General features: G+C 42.8%; 1 long non-coding RNA gene across 1 annotated transcript; it reads left to right on the forward strand.

Annotated features, from left to right (window-relative positions):
- The first annotated feature begins 2626 nt into the window (after window positions 1–2626).
- Window positions 2627–6592, forward strand: LOC132342858 (uncharacterized). The gene is made up of 2 exons (XR_009491432.1): window positions 2627–2898; window positions 4006–6592. It is a non-coding gene; the product is annotated as an uncharacterized lncRNA (long non-coding RNA).
- Window positions 6593–15652: the final 9060 nt, after the last annotated feature.

Genomic DNA, 15652 nt, shown 5'->3' on the forward strand with positions numbered 1-15652 from the left:
TTTGTGCCACTTTGTTGGATACTGTGCTGTATCCAACAGCACAGTAAGGAGTAGCCAAAACACAGCCTCTAGGAGATGGAGACTTCCCATATGTCTGTCAGAGCAAGTAAATTCAGGACCTAGACTAAAAGCAACAGAAATGCTCACTTTTTTGGCATGGAGACACTGATTCATTTAGCCAAGAACTAGGTCAAAGAAACTCTTGAAAATATAGTTACTGACCTTCTCACAGAGATGTTATGGACATTTGTAGAAGATACATTACAAGTCTATGAATTGGGGCTGGCCCAGAGGCCCTTCAGTGAGTGGCTTAAACAACTAGTGCAGTGGTTGCTGCTATCTGTCCTACACAAGATGGCTTTGGTGACATGGAAAGAGTTAGGCATGAGTTGCTTAAGCAGTAAGATCATATATGTCTGTAAGAAGTTTGGTCACCAACCAGCTGAAGTCATCATGGTTTAATTTCTATGTATCAGTTCAGTATCTACGCTATCTTTGTGAAGTCTTAACAAGACAGCATGGAGAAGGAAATGGCAACCCACTGCAGTATTCTTGCCTGGAGAATCCCAGGGACAGACGAGCCTGTTGGGCTGCCGTCTCTGGGGTCACACAGAGTCGGACACGACTGATGTGACTTAGCAGCAGCAGCAGCAGCAGCGACAAGACAGCATCGTGCATTATTGGGTAAAAGGACTCATCACTGTGGGATGTTTACGGCTAAGATTTCAGTTTCCTTCTGATTTATACATCCCAACTCTGCCTGCCTAACCAACAAGACTGATTTGAACCTGGGGAAACATCCCTAAGATCATGATAATAGTATTCAGAAGACACAGATTACCAGCTTGCCTTCCTTTATTGCTTCCTCAACAGCAGTTTGCTCTAACACTTGACAAAAATTTAGAAACAGAATTTTTGCTGTTACCGGCAACACACCACCTCTACCCTCCTGACAACGGATGACCTGTATGCCTTTTCAGTTGCTGTTTGTGACTCTTTGGACTGTAGTCCACCAGGCTCCTATGTTCATGGGGTTTCCCAAGCAAGAATACTGCAGTGGGGTGCCATTTCCTATTCCAGGGGATCTAATGGACCCAGAGATCAGATGCATGTTCCCTGCATGTCCTGCATTGCAGGCATATTCTTTATCACTGAGCCCCATAACAGTGTATGCTGTACCCCCAACAGGCTCTGCCGTCCCTGGGATTCTCCAGACAAGAACACTGGAGTGGGTTGCCATTTCCTTCTCTAATACATGAAAGTGAAACGTGAAAGTGAAGTCGCTCAGTCGTGTCCGACTCTTAGCCACCCCATGGACTGCAGCCCACCAGGCTCCTCCGTCCACGGGATTTTCCAGGCCAGAGTACTGGAGTGGAGTGCCATTGTCTTCTGTATAGACTTCACTCTAAGGATATAAAGGATATCTGAACTCTCATGTGGTCTCCTGCCCGGTTCTGTGCTGACTTCTTTCTCCTGGAGGGCTGAGACTCCAGCCAGGGGCAGACCAGGGAAGGGACAGATTGTAACCAAGCAGGAGCCTCTGAGGCTTTCCCGGAATAAATTCCCAGCCAAGTCCTCTGCCTGCCTTTTGTCTGTAAAGAAAACTTTCACCAAAGAATAAATGTAGAGACTTAACTCCTGGTCTAGTGGTTAAGACTCCACCAGTCAAATTCAGGGGCTGAAGGTTGAATACTTGGTTGGGGTACGAATATCCACATGCCTTGCAGCGAGATTAGAAAAAAAAAAAAAAAGAATAAATTTAACCAGAGAAATGAGAAAATGTTTAAAGGAAAACAGTCACATAAGACTGATGAAAAAATGAGATCTAGTCTTAGCTGAATATATGTATGACTCAGCGTGTGTCTTTGTCTTTAGATAAAATTCCTGAGATTCATTTCTAAATGAGGTCCATTTAATTGACTTAAAGAAAAGTAAGCCCTTACAAATAAAGTATTTCTAAGGTTCACATAATCTGGGAAATGTTCAATATTAAGTCAGTATCTGGTACTGACCTCAGGTTAGGTTGTTCTTTAACTGTGTGTGAATTAATGCAGACATGAGTCACCAACATTGTCATCCACTTTCATTGCACCTAGTTCCACTGCCAGTCAAAAAGTCATATCTGTTGCCAACTTTGACTGCAAGAAAATTAACCATGATGATACTGTCATAGATAATAAGAGATAAACGGTAGAGAAGTTTTTAGGTAAACTCTTTAAAAGAATTATAGTTTGTGTTTCCGGATTTTGGGGAATTTAGAACTTTGGGGTTTTGCTAAATTCAGTCAAATGATGAGAATGCATTGAAGACTGAAATCAATTTTAGATAAAATACTGAAACACTGACTACTGAAAAGTCAGTGTTTATTTATCTTTACCTTCTTTTGAATAAAAACACTAAATGTGTTTATTAAACACACATCTTCACCACCTAAAGAAAAATTCTGCTATGAAATATGTATGTCATATACTTTATGAAATCTAATATTCGTAAAAAGAAATACAATTCAATTGCTTGTTTCTTGGTTTTAAGCTTTAAGGGATTTAAAAAATGCAATGTATTTACACTTACTAAAAATGGTAAGAGAATGGAATGCAAGTAGGATACATGCTTGTTGTCAAAAGAAGATATAGAAAATAACAGTAGTTTTTCTTGAAATCTAACAAGAGGATAATTTTGCTGATTTGGATAGGGAAAAGCAAGAGACACGTCATATGGATACAAAAAATGAGAAACGTTTTTTAAAAAAAGGAGGATTGATTAAGGTTAAATTAAATTTAATTAGGTAAAGAACTTTCTTTTTAATAGTAAGCTGGTACAAGACTGGAATTTGGTTTTCTCTCTCTAGTAACAGAACAAACTTTTCCTGGAATAATGAGCTGCCTTGGAGAACAGATGGTAAGTCTCTTTCTCTAACCAACTTGGAGTGTTCGAGAGGAAGTGGGAGGCAGCTCAGAGGCAAATATTAGATTAACTAGCATGACTGGTCGGAGAAGGCGATGGCACCCCACTCCAGTACTCTTGCCTGGAAAATCCCATGGGCAAGGAGCCTTTGTAGGCTGCAGTCCATGGGGTCGCTAAGAGTCGGACACGACTGAGCGACTTGACTTTTACTTTTCACTTTCACGCATTGGAGAAGGAAATGGCAACCCACTCCAGTGTTCTTGCCTGGAGAATCCCAGGGACAGGGGAGCCTCGTTGGCTGCCATCTATGGGGTCACACAGAGTCAGACACGACTAAAGCGACTTAGCAGCAGCAGCAGCATGACTGGTGTGTTAAATACCATGGGGAGCGTTATCAAATATAAGTCTTCTAGAGTTCTTCTGTGGATGGTTGCTATTAATAGACATGTGTTAAAAATTATGGAATTCCTACAAACCTGGAATGTCCTGATGTTACCAAGTCATAATTCTGGTTATTGTAATCCAGTTTCTAACCCATTACATTGTGCTCATGCGTGTCACCATATCTTTAAGTCACTCACAGATAGTTCTTGTACTCTGATGGTTTTGCAAAAGTGCTTCCTAGAGGGAAGACCATTTTGAGAAGCACTGGTCTCTGATCAATTTCACATTAGGAAATTTAAAATGAAGTGAAAGTTGCTCAGTCGTGTCCGACTCTTTGCGACCCCATGGATTACACTCCGTGGAATTCTCCAGGTCAGAATACTGGAGAGTAGCCACTCCTTCTCCAGGGGAACTTCCCAACACAGGGGGCTTCCCTTGTGGCTCAGCTGGTAAAGGAAATTTTAAAATCCTAATGTAAAACAGCTGATGATATCCTAAAAGTGTTTAACAAAAAAGATGAGTTACTGAAATAACTTATAAATATAGTTTTCAAGTTGATGGATTCTGTGCGCTGAAATATTATTGGGTTTGATCTGTGATTTCCAGACAAAGCAAAGCCCTTGCCCTCAAGCTACTAATGACTGACAGCAATTGAGTAAATTCCCTCTGTGAGTAAAATGGAAATATGTTTCTTTTCTCTCTTCTTTGCTCCTCCAGAAATCAGTGATTCTTACCTTCTGAGCAGCCTTATAAGGTAAATAAGAAAGACAGTCTCCTGACATATGAGCAGAAATCTTCATATTTTGCTCGAGTGCACTGGGGCTGGGGGGACCCCCTGTAGTGTCTACAAGCAGCACAGGACGCGGGGGTTTACGCTGCAGCCACTGGGGACAGGGACACTGACGGCAGCCGAGGGGAGGAGTTAGGAAGAGAAACCAGTGTCCAAATACTACATGCTGCAGGGCTTGTGGAGAACAGGTGCTGGGGATGTAAACTGGTGCAGCCACTTGGAAGCAATATGAAGGTTCCTCAAAAAATCTAAAAATATAGTTGCCATATATCTTGCAATCCTAATTCTGGGCATGTACTGAGACATATGTGTAATTCAAAACGATAGATGGACCCCAGTGTTCAAACTAGCCAAGACTACTGACAATAGCCAAGACATGGAAACTACTAAATGTCCATCAACAGATGCACGGATACAGAAGATGTGGTATATGTACATACATATATATACATTATACGTACATAATGGAGTATCACTCGGCCATTCAAAGTAATGAAATAATGTGATTGGCAGCAACATGGACGGCCCTAGGGTTTATCATACTGAGTGAGTTAAATCAGAAAGAGAAGGACAAATACCATATATCACTTGTACGTGGAATCTAAAATAAGACATAAACAAACTTGTCCTTGAAGCAAAAACAGACTCACAGACATAGAGAACAACTTCTGGTTGCCAAGGGGAAGGTGGTTGGGAGAGGGAACGATTGCAAGTTTGGGACTGGCAGATGGAAGCTGCTATATGTAGGGTGAGTAAACACCAAGGTCCTACAGTATAGCACTCATTACCCTGTGATGAACCATAATGAAAAAATATGAAAAAGACTAGATAGATATGTAAATAAATCACTTTGCAGTGTAGCAGAAATCAAACACAACACTGTAAATCAACTATACTTTAAATTAATAAACAGGATGGCAATCTGCTCCCACTGTCAGAAGTTCCGCAGAAGAGGATAAAAGGAAAACGGCTCTGAACTGACACCTGTTTAGTACCGTGTCCCCCTGGGTCCACTCTGCACAGGATCATTCTCAGTTACCAGGTGCTAAGGGCCGCCAACGGCAATAGTGCTAGAGGGAGAGGCCCACTGCATATCAATCTTTCCCCTGATTTTTTAAATTGTTAGTCTTTATTCATTTTTCTCTCTTTTATTTTTTAATTATGAAAGTATGCGAACACATTTACAGGAGACTTGAAAAATAGAGAACAAGGCTACATGTATTTCCACTCTATATTGTAATTATATTTTGAATAGATAACTTAAGGTTTGTAATTGGAGTTTCAATATCAAACTCTCAAAAATGTATAGAACAAATATTCAGAGAGGTAGAGGATAGAGTAGACCTGAAAAGCACAAGGAACCAATTCAACATAATTAAGACTTACATAATTTTCACACAACAGTAGGATACAAATTCTCTTCAAGTTCCCATAAACTAGGAGACACTGGAACACATCCAGGGACATAAAACAATGTACAAAAATGTCATGGTCTAAAGGTATTAAAATCATACACAGTCTATTCTCTTATCACTGTTGAATTAGTCAGAACTCAGTATCAAAAGATGTTTTAAAATAAGCAATACATTTTCAAGTGCAATGTGACATACACTATGGACTTTGACTTATACACTGAATCCTCCCCGAAGTTTTATGATTAGTCATCATGCTGGCAAACAAGTGGGCGTGAACTAACCTCTTCCCTCAAGTGTTGCCCTGTTCCTGTCACACACTCACTGGCCAGTGACTTCATCCCGTGACTTCTGTCAGAGAAAACAAATTCTGGACGGGGACCGAAAGGAGCAGACGCACTTGCAGTTTTCCTCATGGCTTTACTTATTTCACTGAAGGAGCACAAGACCATGGAACTTCTAGCGGCTATGGTTGCTGAATTCCTCACAGAGAAGGTAAGGAAATTCATAAATAATAAAGTAATGATACATGGAACGGAGCAAGTCCTAAAAGCCTTAAACTGGTTGGTTGCATACCTGATTAAAAGGATATTGATATTTGTACTACAGAAGATAACATTCGGGACATACAACCAGTTATACCTGAATTGTTTAAAAAATAAGCTCATGTACGTCTTTAAAAGCTTAAAACATCAACCAGCAAAAGTGACTGATTTAATTTCTATTTATATATCCGTTCGCTATCTATACTATCTTCAGAAAATCTTAAAGGACGTCATATACTATTGTATAAGAACAGGCATCATTGTGGGAAGTTTAAAACAGAGATTTAAGTTTCCTTGCTAATTATAAATACCAGTTGCACCTGCCTAACGAAGAGTGATTAGAAACTGAAGAAATGTCACTAACGTTATGATAACGAGTTTGGAAAAACACATCGGATTTGAATTAATATATTGGCTCCTAAATTGCCAATTCCGCAAACACTGGGAGAAAATTGGAAAGAAAACTTTGGCTGTTACCGTCTACATACCAACTCTGCCTTTCTGACAATAAATACACCTGACCCTGGAGAAATAAAACGGTAACTGTGGTTTCCTGCCTGTTCGTGTGCTGACTTTCTTCTCCTGCTGGGGTGAGGGTCCCGCAGGAGGGCGCAGAGCAGGGGAAGGGCCGCGTCTGGAGGAGCGAGGAGGCAGGAGGGCCGAGGGCAGAAGAGGTTTCCAAGGGAAAACTCCGGAGGGGAGCCCTGAGGAGAGGTCGGCGTGGGGAGCAGGGCAGCGCTGGGCGCGGAGCTGGGAGGCCGGTTCCCGACCTGAGGGAACCTGAGGACCGGAGGAGCCCTGGGGACCTTGAGAGGAGTCGCGGGGCACAGGGCCCGGGCGCCGGTCTTGAAGGGACAGAACAGGGGGAGAACAGGGGGAAGGAGAAGCTGCGCCACCGAGGCGCCCTCGGAGTGGAAGGACCGCTCCGAAGGGGAAGCGTGGACGGTGTGGACTTCCAACAAGCGCTGAGCTCCCCAAGGCGGCCCAGGAGGCTGGCGGCCCGGGAGGCTCGCGGATCCAGCAGCCCGGGGGTGACTCAGGCCTCATTTAGCCTCAAGAACTGAGGCTTCGCTGGTAGTCTGGTGGCTAAGACTCCACCAGTGAAATTCATGGGCTGAAGGTAGGATCCAGGTCGGGGAACAAAGATCCCTCATGCCTTCTGGTGAGGTTGGAAGAAAATCTGGCCCCAGTACACAGAGGCCCAGTTTTGGCAAGGAGATCTGGAGAGAAGCCAGGAGCAATTGGAAGAACAGGGTCCTGGGGGCAGGAGGGCTGAGGGACCTGAGTCCCAGCGGGGTGGAAGGCTGCGAGGTGCCAAACGGGACGTTCCGGAGGGGAGCCCTGAGGAGGAGGCGTCCTGTGGGCAGCAGGGGCGGCGCCCGCGCAGACGGGCTCCTGATCTCAGCGGAGGGGCCAGAGGAACCCGGGCGGCCCCCAGAGGAGTCGGGGGCACAGGGCCCGGTCGCCAGTCCTCAAGGGACAGAATAGGGTCAGAACAGAGGGAAGGAGGAGTCCCCGGAGTGTAAGGACCGCCCCGGAGGGGAAGCGTGTGGACGACGACGGTGTGGACTCCAAGAAGCTCCGTGCTTCCCAAGGCGGGGCCCAGGAGGCTGGCGGTTCCAACGGTGCCGGATGCACCTGAGGCCTCTATTTGCCTCAAGGAGGGAAACTGGGAATGCAGCCCCGCCCCTCCCCCATCAGAGTTATTCCTCACTATGACGTTCCCCTCCCATCCTTCAGGGCAGTGCCCCTCTCCTCACCCCCTGCCCCCTAAACTCATCCCCCATCCCCGGCTTTTCTAGATTCTTCTGGGCTCTGCACACTCCTAGGCCTGCCCCATCCTTCATTCTCTCCCCCTCCCTCTCTCCAGTTGCTAGATTCTTCAGGCCCTGCTCACCACAGTCTGACTCGTCCTCCATTTCCTCCCCTACCCAATCTCGTGTTCTAGATTCTTCTGTCCTCGATCCCCACCCCTTCCTCGGCTCTGGCTCCATTTCAGCCTCCGCTAGGGTCTGAGTCGGTTTCATCTACTCACGGGTCTCAGCGTCTGGCGAACTCTGTGGAAGGACGTTTGGCGCCCCCGTGTGACCACTCCCTCTCCTGCAGGTCTTCCTCCCCACCCAGACACCCCCACTCCGCATTGGCTTTCCTACAGAGCTTCTCCAGATGCTGCAGGCCCCACCCAGACCCCCTCTAAGAGAAATCCTGCCCTTCTCAGCCTGGTCCCAGCGGAGCCTGGAAAGCCTGCCCTCTGTCCCACACTCTAGACCCCACCCCAAGACCTCTCACCATTGGCCTCCCTCACTTCCCCTGGGCTCGAGTCCAGCGACCCTTTACTCACACACCCAGGCTCAACTCACTTTCTTTGTTTTAAATTCTACAATTATTTTGTTGACAATTTTGAAAGCCACTTTCCACTTACAGCTCTTACAAAGTATTGCCTATATTCCCATGTTGTACGCTCCATCCTTGAAGCTGTCTTAGGGCTTCTCAGGTGGCACTAGTGTTCAGGAATCCGCCTGCCAATGCAGGACACACAGGAGACACGGGATCGATCCCTGAGTAGGGGAGATCGCCTGCAGAAGGAAATGGCAACCCAATCCCACTATTCCTGCCTGGAAAATTCCATGGACAGGGGAGCCTGTCTTCCTCCCAGCAGCTGGTACCTCCGCCTCCCCATATTTAAGCTCCTGCCCTCCCACTAGAAACCATTAGTTCAAAATATCTCTCTTGTGCTTTGTTATATCCACTCCTGGCCAGGAAAGTTGTGTATATAACAATTTTGTTTTGTTATATCCACTACAAGAAAACAGTATAAAAGTATAAAAACTTCTTTCTTATATCCATTTCATATACAGTCAAGAAAGTACTGTATATAGCAATAAAGTGTTAATTTGTGCCACTTTGTTGGATACTGTGCTGTATCCAACAGCGCAGTAAGGAGTAGCCAAAACACAGCCTCTAGGAGATGGAGACTTCCCATATGTCTGTCAGAGCAAGTAAATTCAGGACCTAGACTAAAAGCAACAGAAATGCTCACTTTTTTGGCATGGAGACACTGATTCATTTAGCCAAGAACAAGGTCAAAGAATCTCTTGAAAATATAGTTGCTGACCTTCTCACAGAGATGTTATGGACCTTTGTAGAAGATAAATTACAAGTCTATGAATTAGGGCCGGCCCAGAGGCCCTTCAGTGAGTGGCTTAAACACCTAGTCCAGTGGTTGCTGCTATCTGTCCTACACAAGATAGCTTTGGTGACATGGAAACAGTTAGGCATGAGTTGCTTAAGCAGTAAGATCATATATGTCTTTAAGAAGTTTGGTCACCAACCAGCTGAAGTCATCATGGTTTAATTTCTATTTATGTGTCAGTTCAGTATCTACGCTATCTTTGTGAAGTCTTAACAAGACAGCATGGAGAAGGAAATGGCAACCCACTGCAGTATTCTTGCCTGGAGAATCCCAGGGACAGACGAGCCTGTTGGGCTGCCGTCTCTGGGGTCACACAGAGTCGGACACGACTGATGTGACTTAGCAGCAGCAGCAGCAGCAGCGACAAGACAGCATCGTGCATTATTGGGTAAAAGGACTCATCACTGTGGGATGTTTACGGCTAAGATTTCAGTTTCCTTCTGATTTATACATCCCAACTCTGCCTGCCTAACCAACAAGACTGATTTGAACCTGGAGAAACATCCCTAAGATCATGATAATAGTATTCAGAAGACACAGATTACCAGCTTGCCTTCCTTTATTGCTTCCTCAACAGCAGTTTGCTCTAACACTTGACAAAAATTTAGAAACAGAATTTTTGCTGTTACCAGCAACACACCACCTCTACCCTCCTGACAACGGATGACCTGTATGCCTTTTCAGCTGCCATTTGTGACTCTTTGGACTGTATGCCTCCTATGTTCATGGGGTTTCCCAAGCAAGAATACTGCAGTGGGGTGCCATTTCCTATTCCAGGGGATCCTATGGACCCAGAGATCAGATGCATGTTTCCTGCATGTCCTGCATTGCAGGCATATTCTTTATCACTGAGCCCCCTAACAGTGTATGCTGCACCCCAACAGGCTCTGCCATCCCTGGGATTCTCCAGACAAGAATACTGGAGTGGGTTGCCATTTCCTTCTCCAGTACATGAAAGTGAAATGTGAAAGTGAAGTTGCTCAGTCGCGTCCGACTCTCAGCGACCCCATGGACTGCAGCCCACCAGGCTCCTCCGTCCACGGGATTTTCCAGGCTAGAGTACTGGAGTGAAGTGCCATTGTCTTCTGTATAGACTTCACTCTAAGAATACAAAGGATATCTGAACTCTCATACGGTCTCCTGCCCGGTTCTGTGCTGACTTCCTTCTCCTGGAGGGCTGAGACTCCAGCCAGGGGCAGACCAGGGAAGGGACAGACTGTAACCAAGCAGGAGCCTCTGAGGCTTTCCCAGAATAAACCCCCAGCCAAGTCCTCTGCCTGCCTTTTGTCTGTAAAGAAAACTTTCACCAAAGAATAAATGTAGGAACTTAACTCTTGGTCTAGTGGTTAAGACTCCACCAGTCAAATTCAGGGGCTGAAGGTTGAATACTTGGTTGGGGTACGAATATCCCACATGCCTTGCAGTGAGATTAGAAAAAAAAAAGAATAAATTTAACCAGAGAAGTGAGAAAATGTGGAAAGGAAAACAGTCACATAAGACTGATGAAAAAATGAGATCTAGTCTTAGCTGAATATATGTATGACTCAGCGTGTGTCTTTGTCTTTAGATAAAATTCCTGAGATTCATTTCTAAATGAGGTCCATTTAATTGACTTAAAGAAAAGTAAGCCCTTACAAATAAAGTATTTCTAAGGTTCACATAATCTGGGAAATGTTCAATATTAAGTCCGTATCTGGTACTGACCTCAGGTTAGGTTGTTCTTTAACTGTGTGTGAATTAATGCAGACATGAGTCACCAACATTGTCATCCACTTTCATTGCACCTAGTTCCACTGCCAGTCAAAAAGTCCTATCTGTTGCCAACTTTGACTGCAAGAAAATTAACCATGATGATACTGTCATAGATAATAAGAGATAAACGGTAGAGAAGTTTTTAGGTAAACTCTTTAAAAGAATTATAGTTTGTGTTTCCAGATTTTGGGGAATTTAGAACTTTGGGGTTTTGCTAAATTCAGTCAAATGATGAGAATGCATTGAAGACTGAAATCAATTTTAGATAAAATACTGAAACATTGACTATTGAACAAGTCAATGTTTATTTATCTTTACCTTCTTATAAATAAAAACACTAAATGTGTTTATTAAACACACATCTTCACCACCTAAAGAAAAATTCTGCTATGAAATATGTATGTCATATACTTTATGAAATCTAATATTCGTAAAAAGAAATACAATTCAATTGCTTGTTTCTTGGTTTTAAGTTTTAAGGGATTTAAAAAATGCAATGTATTTACAGTTACTAAAAATGGTAAGAGAATGGAATGCAAGTAGGATATAGGCTTGTTGTCAAAAGAAGATATAGAAAATAACAGTAGTTTTTCTTGAAATCTAACAAGAGGATAATTTTGCTGATTTGGATAGGGAAAAGCAAGAGACACGTCATATGGATACAAAAAATGAGAAACGTTTTTTAAAAAAAGGAGGATTGATTAAGGTTAAATTAAATTTAATTAGGTAAAGAACTTTCTTTTTAATAGTAAGCTGGTACAAGACTGGAATTTGGTTTTCTCTCTCTAGTAACAGAACAAACTTTTCCTGGAATAATGAGCTGCCTTGGAGAACAGATGGTAAGTCTCTTTCTCTAACCAACTTGGAGTGTTCGAGAGGAAGTGGGAGGCAGCTCAGAGGCAAATATTAGATTAACTAGCATGACTGGTCGGAGAAGGCGATGGCACCCCACTCCAGTACTCTTGCCTGGAAAATCCCATGGGCAAGGAGCCTTTGTAGGCTGCAGTCCATGGGGTCGCTAAGAGTCGGACACGACTGAGCGACTTGACTTTTACTTTTCACTTTCACGCATTGGAGAAGGAAATGGCAACCCACTCCAGTGTTCTTGCCTGGAGAATCCCAGGGACAGGGGAGCCTCGTTGGCTGCCATCTATGGGGTCACACAGAGTCAGACACGACTAAAGCGACTTAGCAGCAGCAGCAGCATGACTGGTGTGTTAAATACCATGGGGAGCGTTATCAAATATAAGTCTTCTAGAGTTCTTCTGTGGATGGTTGCTATTAATAGACATGTGTTAAAAATTATGGAATTCCTACAAACCTGGAATGTCCTGATGTTACCAAGTCATAATTCTGGTTATTGTAATCCAGTTTCTAACCCATTACATTGTGCTCATGCGTGTCACCATATCTTTAAGTCACTCACAGATAGTTCTTGTACTCTGATGGTTTTGCAAAAGTGCTTCCTAGAGGGAAGACCATTTTGAGAAGCACTGGTCTCTGATCAATTTCACATTAGGAAATTTAAAATGAAGTGAAAGTTGCTCAGTCGTGTCCGACTCTTTGCGACCCCATGGATTACACTCCGTGGAATTCTCCAGGTCAGAATACTGGAGAGTAGCCACTCCTCCAGGGGAACTTCCCAACACAGGGGGCTTCCCTTGTGGCTCAGCTGGTAAAGGAAATTTTAAAATCCTAATGTAAAACAGCTGATGATATCCTAAAAGTGTTTAACAAAAAAGATGAGTTACTGAAATAACTTATAAATATAGTTTTCAAGTTGATGGATTCTGTGCGCTGAAATATTATTGGGTTTGATCTGTGATTTCCAGACAAAGCAAAGCCCTTGCCCTCAAGCTACTAATGACTGACAGCAATTGAGTAAATTCCCTCTGTGAGTAAAATGGAAATATGTTTCTTTTTTCTCTTCTTTGCTCCTCCAGAAATCAGTGATTCTTACCTTCTGAGCAGCCTTATAAGGTAAATAAGAAAGACAGTCTCCTGACATATGAGCAGAAATCTTCATATTTTGCTCGAGTGCACTGGGGCTGGGGGGACCCCCTGTAGTGTCTACAAGCAGCACAGGACGCGGGGGTTTACGCTGCAGCCACTGGGGACAGGGACACTGACGGCAGCCGAGGGGAGGAGTTAGGAAGAGAAACCAGTGTCCAAATACTACATGCTGCAGGGCTTGTGGAGAACAGGTGCTGGGGATGTAAACTGGTGCAGCCACTTGGAAGCAATATGAAGGTTCCTCAAAAAATCTAAAAATATAGTTGCCATATATCTTGCAATCCTAATTCTGGGCATGTACTGAGACATATGTGTAATTCAAAACGATAGATGGACCCCAGTGTTCAAACTAGCCAAGACTACTGACAATAGCCAAGACATGGAAACTACTAAATGTCCATCAACAGATGCACGGTATATGTAGAAGATGTGGTATATGTACATACATATATATACATTATACGTACATAATGGAGTATCACTCGGCCATTCAAAATAATGAAATAATGTGATTTGCAGCAACATGGACGGCCCTAGGGTTTATCATACTGAGTGAGTTAAATCAGAAAGAGAAAGACAAATACCATATATCACTTGTACGTGGAATCTAAAATAAGACATAAACAAACTTGTCCTTGAAGCAAAAACAGACTCACAGACATAGAGAACAACTTCTGGTTGCCAAGGGGAAGGTGGTTGGGAGAGGGAACGATTGCAAGTTTGGGACTGGCAGATGGAAGCTGCTAGATACAGGGTGAGTAAACACCAAGGTCCTACAGTATAGCACTCATTACCCTGTGATGAACCATAATGAAAAAATATGAAAAAGACTAGATAGATATGTAAATAAATCACTTTGCAGTGTAGCAGAAATCAAACACAACACTGTAAATCAACTATACTTTAAATTAATAAACAGGATGGCAATCTGCTCCCACTGTCAGAAGTTCCGCAGAAGAGGATAAAAGGAAAACGGCTCTGAACTGACACCTGTTTAGTACCGTGTCCCCCTGGGTCCACTCTGCACAGGATCATTCTCAGTTACCAGGTGCTAAGGGCCGCCAACGGCAATAGTGCTAGAGGGAGAGGCCCACTGCATATCAATCTTTCCCCCGATTTTTTAAATTGTTAGTCTTCATTCATTTTTCTCTCTTTTATTTTTTAATTATGAAAGTATGCGAACACATTTACAGGAGACTTGAAAAATAGAGAACAAGGCTACATGTATTTCCACTCTATATTGTAATTATATTTTGAATAGATAACTTAAGGTTTGTAATTGGAGTTTCAATATCAAACTCTCAAAAATGTATAGAACAAATATTCAGAGAGGTAGAGGATAGAGTAGACCTGAAAAGCACAAGGAACCAATTCAACATAATTAAGACTTACATAATTTTCACACAACAGTAGGATACAAATTCTCTTCAAGTTCCCATAAACTAGGAGACACTGGAACACATCCAGGGACATAAAACAAGGTACAAAAATGTCATGGTATAAAGGTATTAAAATCATACACAGTCTATTCTCTTAACACTGTTGAATTAGTCAGAACTCAATATCAAAAGATATTTTAAAATAAGCAATACATTTTCAAGTGCAATGTGACATACACTATGGACTTTGACGTATACACTGAATCCTCCCCGAAGTTTTATGATTAGTCATCATGCTGGCAAACAAATGGGCGTGAACTAACCTCTTCCCTCAAGTGTTGCCCTGTTCCTGTCAACACTCACTGGCCAGTGACTTCATCCCGTGACTTCTGTCAGAGAAAACAAATTCTGGACGGGGACTGAAAGGAGCAGACGCACTTGCAGTTTTCCTCATGGCTTTACTTATTTCACTGAAGGAGCACAAGACCATGGAACTTCTAGCGGCTATGGTTGCTGAATTCCTCACAGAGAAGGTAAGGAAATTCATAAATAATAAAGTAATGATACATGGAACGGAGCAAGTCCTAAAAGCCTTAAACTGGTTGGTTGCATACCTGATTAAAAGGATATTGATATTTGTACTACAGAAGATAACGTCTGGGACATACAACCAGTTATACCTGAATTGTTTAAAAAATAAGCTCATTGTGAAATTATTTGTTCTAGCTCTGTGAAGAATACCATTGGTAGCTTGATAGGGATTGCATTGAATCTATAAATTGCTTTGGGTAGTATACTCATTTTCACTATATTGATTCTTCCAATCCATGAACATGTATATTTCTCCATCTATTAGTGTCCTCTTTGATTTCTTTCACCAGTGTTTTATAGTTTTCTATATGTAGGTCTTTAGTTTCTTTAGGTAGATATATTCCTAAGTATTTTATTCTTTCCGTTGCAATGGTGAATGGAATTGTTTCCTTAATTTCTCTTTCTGTTTTCTCATTATTAGTGTATAGGAATGCAAGGGATTTCTGTGTGTTGATTTTATATCCTGCAACTTTACTATAATCATTGGTTAGTTCTAGTAATTTTCTGGTGGAGTCTTTAGGGTTTTCTCTGTAGAGGATCATGTCATCTGCAAACAGTGAGAGTTTTACTTCTTCTTTTCCAATTTGGATTCCTTTTATTTCTTTTTCTGCTCTGATTGCTGTGGCCAAAACTTCCAAAACTATGTTGAATAGTAATGGTGAAAGTGGGCACCCTTGTCTTGTTCCTGA

Source organism: Bos taurus, chromosome 18 (assembly GCF_002263795.3).
Source record: "Bos taurus isolate L1 Dominette 01449 registration number 42190680 breed Hereford chromosome 18, ARS-UCD2.0, whole genome shotgun sequence".
NCBI lineage: Eukaryota > Metazoa > Chordata > Mammalia > Artiodactyla > Bovidae > Bos > Bos taurus.